Source organism: Eumetopias jubatus, unplaced genomic scaffold (assembly GCF_037043125.1).
Source record: "Eumetopias jubatus isolate StellerSeaLion01/CBP00866 unplaced genomic scaffold, mEumJub1_p1.0 scaffold_9, whole genome shotgun sequence".
Classification (NCBI taxonomy): domain Eukaryota; kingdom Metazoa; phylum Chordata; class Mammalia; order Carnivora; family Otariidae; genus Eumetopias; species Eumetopias jubatus.
The window spans coordinates 67,393,319-67,401,778 of NW_028274815.1; the positions used below are offsets into that span (position 1 = coordinate 67,393,319).

Genomic DNA, 8,460 nt, shown 5'->3' on the forward strand with positions numbered 1-8,460 from the left:
TTTGATATGTATTTCTCTTCTTTTTTCAACTAAATCTTGCAATTTTTTCTATAGATATTGCATTAAAAGGGAATAGATATTTAGGTTCTGAGTGTGTGAAGAATGAGCTTATGCCAAATTATCCTCAGGGTCTCTGGGTGTTCATGTGTTCTGAGTAATGAAATAGAGGGGTTAAAAATAGACAATAATAAGGCTGTGTGGTTTTAGGTAAGGTTTTTTGGATATGAGGATTTGACCTGGGACCCAGGTCCAAACCGGTCAACCTACTGATGAAACATTTGAATTTCTGTGGTTTAGTTGTTTTTCACAAATGTGAAAAGTTAGCTTTGTACAATCCTTGCTCTTATCAATCCTCTTAAAGGCAGATCTTTGTTAAATATTCATTATTTATGTAGCATTGTGTTTGCCTCTGTGAGGGATACAAGATGTGTGAGACATGGCTCTTATCGTGAAGAAGCTTAAAAATCCAGATAAAGGGACAGAACTAACAGGTGTGGAGAAATTTAATACAAAACTATGTGCCGGAGGAGAAGAATTTTTTCTCCTGTCTGGCCTCTTCAAGGAGGAATTTTCCTGAACATACGCCAGATTTTTCTCTCCTTTTTATTAACTCTGCCCCCATGGAGGGGAGAAGGGACCCATGTGATTGGTGATACATGTTCTAGACAGTTCCATCCTTCCTTCTTTTGGGGGCAAGCTTGTCTACACAGGGCATGGGCTCTCCTGGATGCTTCTTTTCTGAGGTGTATGTTTCTCCTGGACACATAGCTATCCCTTGCCCTGGTCCAGGGCTGCCTAATATTGGGAGCAAGTCTGCCTAAATAAATCTAGGGGTGAGTCTAACAAAACCACTTGGTAATAAAGTTGATATTTTGGCCCCCCTATTTATTTTCTGTTTTAATTCTCAGTTTTTACAGAAACCAGGTTATGGAGAGACCTGAACAACACAGGATACTGAGGATAGCATTCATGGAAAATCAATGTGAGCTGTGAGTGGGTTGGGGAAGACTTCATGAAGACTCACTGGGGTTGGATCTTGAAGGATGACTAGAATTTAGAAAATAGAAGGTAGGGCATCTTTGCAGCCTCATTTATAATCTCTTTAACTTTTAGACTAATGTGATGGGGAAAAATATCAATGAGTTTCCTATTGCAGGTGACCTCACAGGCCAGGAAGAGGATTTGCATGAATATCACAGAGGAAAAGAAATTGAGGGTTCAGTTCTAGATTTTTTTAATTTCCCATGTTTGTGGATTGAAGCAAGTTTATGTTCATGACAGGTCTAAGTGCAAAATGTTCTCTAAAGAGGTGTCATTTGCCCATACCCACTAGTCAAACTCCTCCAAGCCCTGGGAGCAATGGCTCAGCCTGCCAGAGGATGCTGATGCCTCCCGTGCTACTGGTTGAGAGCAGAAGGGGGAGGGGGCCGCTTTCTAGAACGCTTCAGCATCTTCAGTGCTTCCCACTTCTTCAGGATCTTCAGGGTGGACACTGGGAATGTCGACATAGAGCACAGCCTTCTGAAGACATGTTTGAGAGGGGCTGCTCTGCACCCTCGTGTGATTGTGGGCAGTTCAAACGAGTGCTCTGGACTTTTCTCCTCCTGGGTCAGACCCGGGTTAAGCGTGTGTTTGGAGGCCACTGCCAGGTTCTGGATGGAGCTTTTGTTAGAAAATTGGTATTAACCAACAGGTTTCTGGACCTGTATAAAACCTTGTGGATTCGAACACAAACAAATAGAAAATGTCTATTATCTCCAAATTAGCCCTCCTGCTGCGTTTTCAAATGGATCTGAAATGTCCATTTACATGCTATAGTGGCAAAAAGCCTCTCAAAGGTTATTTGAAATCTGAGCTGATTGCCAAAGGATTGATTTCTAGCAAATGTGGCAAAATGACCAAGAGGGATTCAGGACAGCATCTTACACACTGTGATGTGCAATGGAAGGTCTTTGACTCGAGATGAGAATCAGGATTCCTTCCCAGGTCGCAAGCAGTCCTGTGCCTCGCTGGCTTTTTCCAGTTCCTCCGTGCCCCTCATCTCCCCTCATCCCATGCCCAAACAAATTACCAAATGTTAGAAGAGGAAAGTTGGAGTCCTGCTGTGTTTATTTTGCTTTATTTGTTCTGGATTTAGATTTAAAACCTTCCAGTGGATGAACTGTGTCGAGGGCTTTTCATTTCATATTGCAAAATGTGTTGTTATGCACAATTCATTCTATTAAAAAACAAAATGTGTAAACCTAAATTAAAATGCATAGCGTGGATCCCTCAGAGGGGGCTTCTGAAACAAGCCAGGCATGAAATGTTGCATAGATTTCTTGTTAACCAGAAAATTATTTTAGCAAGCGGCTCTTCCTGAGGCTTCGGGAAGGAGCTGGGGTGTCATGAGCCTCCGAAGCTGTATGCGGGGTGCTTGATATTATGCACATTTATCTTGGCTGCCAGGAACTCTACATTGCCATCTGTCTTAAGCTTCGCCAGAAGCTACCTGTGGTTTAAAAGGACAGAAAGATCTGGACAACAAGGAGGCTTAGGGAAATAATGTGGAAATAAAATATTCACAATTTTGTCGTTCACTTTCCTCCTGACACACTCTGTGAGGCATTTACCCCTCTTTCTCAGGTTTCCTGCTGTGAAGATACTTCCATGATGATTTTTTTAAAAAGACAAAAATAACTTCCTACAGTGGACACAGTCATAACACGGTGTCTGGAAATATGGTTATGGGCCCTTATATCAGGGCTGTTTGCTAATGTACCAGATGGAACAGCCAACCACTGGGTGGAGAGCCCTCTGTGAGAGGAGGTCTAAATGGTTTGCAGGTCCTCAGTTCTGCCATAGCCAAAGGCAATAAGAGAACCGAGACAGCCATCAGTAGTTAGAACAAATCCTCTTGTAGGCGACATTTCCAGAAATTGTGTCAATGCAATGGCATTAATACTGACACCTGCCCCTTCTGTTTTCGGCAACTGCATTCTACAGAAACAGTTTTGGGAATCAGATTTAAAATTGCGATTCAGTAAAGTGGCAGGATATAAAACCAATGCACAGAAATCAGTGGCATTTCTATACACCAAGACAGAAGAAAGAGAAATTAAGGAGTTGATCCTATTTACAATTGTACCCAAAACCATAAGATACCTAGGAATAAATCTAACCAAAGAGGTAAAGAATCTGAACTCAGAAAACTATAGAATACTCGTGAAACAAATTGAGGAAGACACAAAGAAATGGAAAAACGTTCCATGCTCATGGATTGGAAGAACAAATATTGTGAAAATACCTAGAGCAATCTATATATTTAATGCAATCCCTATCAAAATATCAACTTTTTTCAAAGAAATGGAACAAATAATCCTAAAATTTGTATGGAACCAGAAAAGACCCCTAAAAGCCAGAGGAATGTTGAAAAAGAAAAGCAAAGCTGGTGACATCACAATTCTGGACTTCCACCTCTATTACAAAGCTGTCATCATCAAGACAGTATGGTACTAGCACAAAAACAGACACATAGATCAATGGAACAGAGTAGAGAGCCCAGAAATGGACCCTCAACTCTATGGTCAACTAATCTTCGACAAAGCAGGAAAGAATGTCCAATGGAAAAAAGACAGCCTCTTCAACAATTGGTGTTGGGAAAATTGGACAGCCACATGCAGAAGAATGAAACTGGACCATTTCCTTACACCACACACAAAAATGGACTCAAAATGGATGAAAGACCTAAATGTGAGACAGAAGTCCATCAAAACCTTAGAGGAGAACACAGGCAGCAACCTCTTCGACCTCAGCCGCAGCAACTTCTTCCTAGAAACATCGCCAAAGGCAAGGAAAGCAAGGGCAAAAATGAACTATGGGGACTTCATCAAGATAAAATCTTTTGCACAGCAAAGGAAACAGTCAACAAAACCAAAAGACAACCAACAGAATGGGAGAAGATATTTGCAAATGACATATCAGATAAAGGGCTAGCATCCAAAATCTATAAAGAACTTATCAAACTCAACACCCAGAGAACAAATAGTCCAATCAAGAAATGGGCAGAAGACATGAACAGACATTTTTCCAAAGAAGACATCCAAATGGCCAACAGACACATGAAAAAGTGCTCAACATCACTTGGCATCAGGGAAATGCAAATCAAAACCTCAATGAGATACTACCTCACACCAGTTGGAATGGCTAAAATTAACAAGTTAGGAAACGACAGATGTTGGCGAGGATGCGGAGAAAGGGGAACTCTCTATACTGTTGGTGGGAATGCAAGCTGGTGCAGCCACTCTGGACAACAGTATGGAGGTTCCTCAAAAAGTTGAAAATAGAGCTACCCTATGACCCAGCAATTGCACTACTGGGTATTTACCCCAAAAGATACAAATGTAGTGATCCGAAGGGGCACATGCACCCCAATGTTTATAGCGGCAATGTCCACAATAGCCAAACTATGGAAAGAGCCAAGATGTCCATCAATAGATGAATGGATCAAGAAGATGTGGTATACACACACACACACACACACACACACACACACACACACACACACACACACACTGGAATATTATGCAGCCACCAAAAAAATGAAATCTTGCCATTTGCAATGATGTGCATGGAACTAGAGGGTGTTATGCTAAGTGAAATAAGTCAGAGAAAGACAAGTATCATGATCTCATTGATATGAGGAATTTGAGAAACAAGAAGAGGATCATAGGGGAAGGGAGGGAAAATGAAACAAGAAGAAAGAGGGAGACAAACCATAAGAGACTCTTAATCTCAGGAAACAAACTGAGGGTTGCTGGAGTGGTGGGGGGTGGGAGGGATGGGGTGGCTGGGTGATGGACATTGGGGAGGGTATGTGCTGTGGTGAGTGCTGTGAATTGTGTAAGACTGATGAATCACAGGCATGTACCCCTGAAACAAATAATACATTATATGTTAATAAAAAAAATAAAATTGTGGCTCTCCAGTGAACTGTGGACCTCTAACTAAGGCCTTGCTTAGGTGTGGGAAGAGGAAACAGAAATTGCCGGGGTGAATGAAAATGTCACAGTAAATATGTGGTGTTTTAATTTCAGCCTTATGCACTATATCCCGAATCCATGCAATATAATCCCAAAAAATGAAGCACCGAGTGTAACTGGTAATTGGCTAGTGGTTCTGAAAGATCAAGCATGGTCCAGATACTTCAATACTTGCTCTGTGACCTTGGCCAACTTAACTCCTGTTTCCTGATTTCTAAAGTGAGGAGTGATGAAGATCTCATGTCATACCACATGGGACACACCAAGCCCAATGAGAGGCACATTGGGAGAGTCAGTGTTTCTACCTTTTCATTTCCATCTCTTTTCCCTATTTCATGTTGTTTTCGGTATAACAGGGTTAAACAATAGAAGTAATAAGGTGACATCAGAAATCATGCTTTCCTGTTTACTTTTTTTAAAGACTTTATTTATTTATTTGACTGAGAGATATCATGATCTGAGCTGAAGGCAGATGCTTAACTGACAGAGCCACCCAGGCGCCCTTCCTGTTTACTTAAAAACAAAAATCACTTCTTCCCGTAAGCGGCCTGAGGTGATCTCTGAAAATGGTTTGCTATTTACTCGATTCAGAAAACCCTGCAAAGTCATGCAAATCAAGAGGTTCAGATCTTCATGTTCACTTTAAGAACACATGTGAATCTGTCCAGGCCATATTGGTGGCATATCGTAAAAGCCACAAAGTATCTGAAGGATGTCACTTTGCAGAAGCAATGCATGGCATTCCGTCACTACGATGGTGGAGGTGGTAGGTGTGCCCAGACCAAACCATGGGCTTGCACACAGGGTCGGTGGCCCAAATAGAGTGCTGGATTTTGACTGCACCTGCTTCAAAATGCAGAGAGTGATGCTGAACTTAAGGGTTTAGATGTAGATTCTCTGGTCACTGAGCTCATCCCAGTGGACAAAGCTCCTAAGATGTGGCATAGACCTTATAGGGCTCATGGTTGGATTAACCCATACATGAGCTCTCCCTGCCACACTGAGATGCTTCTTACTGAAAAGGAGCAGATTATTCCTAAACTAGAAGAGGAGGTTGCACAGAAAAAAAAGAAGAAAATATCCCAGAAGAAACTGAAGAAATAAAAACTTGGGGCCTGGGAGTAAATTCTGCATAAAATACATATAAATAAAAGTAAAAACAGAAAAATCATAATATTAAAGAAGTTTTCCTTGGTAATATGAAGTAAAGAAGTTGTCCAATTATGGAAAATCATCACTATAAAAACAAAGTAGTTTTTTTGGTTTTGTTTTGTTTTGTACAGTTGCATGATTTCAAAATGTCCTAGTCTGACCTATGAGACCTTGCCTATCCTTCTGTACTTCCTCCATGACATTCCTTAATAATCTCTTGCCTCCTTCATCAGTAAATGCTTATAGAGCATCCAGTTTGTTAGGAGTAGAGGTAGCTTTAGGATCTTTGGAAGAGCTGGGCCCTAGGAAATGGGGATACTTAGTCTTGGGGCTCCCTCTACCTCTGACTCCCTGTGATGTCTTGGGTAGCCTCATATGAGAAAATTAGCATTTGTTAAGGCTGAGTTCTCTTCCTGCTCCTTTCTTCACCCTCCCTTCTGGATGGAGACAACCTGAGTCCCTGTCCTTGAAGATCTTCCAGTTTTTAACTTGGAGATAGCAGGAGAATGATATTTCATGAGTCCTTTTTTTTAATAAAGACTTCCATTTATTTATTTATTTGAGAGAGAGTGTGAGCCCGTGTGTGGGGGGAGAAGCAGAGTGAGAGGGAGAGCCAGAATCTTAAGTAGGCTCCATGCTGAGCATGGAGCCCAACCCTGGGCTTGACCCCATGACCCTGAGATCATGACCTGAGCTAAAACCAAGAGCTGGATGCTCAACCTACTGAGCCACCCAGGTGCCCCTCATGAGTCCTTTTAATGAAGGTGTATAGTTCAGGAGTGCCCAGGGCCCATGGGGCTGGGGAGGCAAATGAGTGAAGGCAGGAGTTGAAGAAGAATAGAAATGATGGAGACAGGTTGGTTGGAGAGCACAGCCCACATAACCTTTTTTAAAAAAAATCTTTCTATGCTTATTTGATGAGCACCTATAAGATGGCATCGGCAGCTGGACTTGGCCTGTGGTTGCCTGTTGAGATTTTAGTGTAGACAGTGGGTTGGAAACTCAGGTGAACCTAAGAAAGGTGCTGATGAGCCTTCTCTCGGTGTTGTTCTTTTTGGAAGGGGTAGGCCCCAGTCTGAATTGCAGGTATTATTTTTTTTTCCACCCATTTCTAAAAGATTTGGCCTCATTAGAGCCGCTCATTCTGGAAAATCAGCAGAATTTTAACTGCCGAAATTTCCTTGAGTCAGCATGGAATGCTGGTGTGCTCCTAGTCACACCTTTGGTTTGTTTTGCAATTCAGAACTGGGTTTCCCTGCTGTGGCTAATGCAGTTGGCTTTGGTTATAGTGCAATATATTCAAATAAACATTTATGAGGGTAAGTAATCATATTTTATGCAAACAAATTATTCTTCCGTAAAAGTCACTTTTAAAAAATGCATGCTATTTCTTTTCTCAGTCAGCATATCAAGCTAATAAAAGTTACCATATCGTCAAAATTCCCTTCATGACTGTGTATTGTTCCATTTATGTTCCATTTAGAGGGTTGGTCTTTACTTTGTTTCTCCCCTCCCCCCATTAAAATTTTATACTTTCACCACTCATATAAGAAATCATGATTAGTTCATGTGTCACATAATTATGGCAAAACACTAGAGAAAGCTACTTCTGAGAGAGGAAAGTGGCCATTAAAAAAGGTATGTAGGTTCCAAATCCAAGGAAACACATGAATCACTAGCTCATTAAAATTGGAGTTCAATATTAAAGTGCTCTGTGACACAAAGTATCTTCTTGGTTGAATAATAAAATACTTTTCTGGCCCATTTTAGGTAACTCTTTTGCTCCCTTATCAAGGAATGCCTGGTTGCTGCTGAGGAATCTGTGCAGAATGGGATGGAGGAGAGCCATCCTTAGCCACCTCCTCTCCTCGGTGAAGGAAGAACATAATGAGACTTGGACGTGTCACCTCCGTGCCCTTATTTGAGCATGGGCACTTGAATGCAGGAAAGTGCTTCTATGGAAGAGCACAGGAGATGCGTTCAGTTCTAAGGGAGTCTGGAAGGGAGATGGGGAAGAGGAAGTTATGGGAATGAAGGATTGCCGGTGAGTGGGGTGAGTCATTGTAGACAATAACCATTCTAAAGTGTTCTGCTGGGGGAGATGCTAGGCAGATAATCCGCAGTTGTGAAGTGTCCCCAGGTGGGTGGCCCATTCCATGCTACCTACAGTGGCCTCCAAGGAGCCCACAGTCTTCTGGGGGAAACATCCAAAGCCACAGACTCTCCTGCTGAGGATGCAGCTCTCCGAAAAGAAACCCTCTGACACCCACATGAGTTTAGCTTCCAT

The 8,460-nt window shown here is 41.9% G+C and overlaps 1 pseudogene; it reads left to right on the top strand.

Annotated features, from left to right (window-relative positions):
* The first annotated feature begins 5,587 nt into the window (after window positions 1-5,587).
* Window positions 5,588-6,146, top strand: LOC114209733 (large ribosomal subunit protein uL22 pseudogene; annotated as a pseudogene).
* Window positions 6,147-8,460: the final 2,314 nt, after the last annotated feature.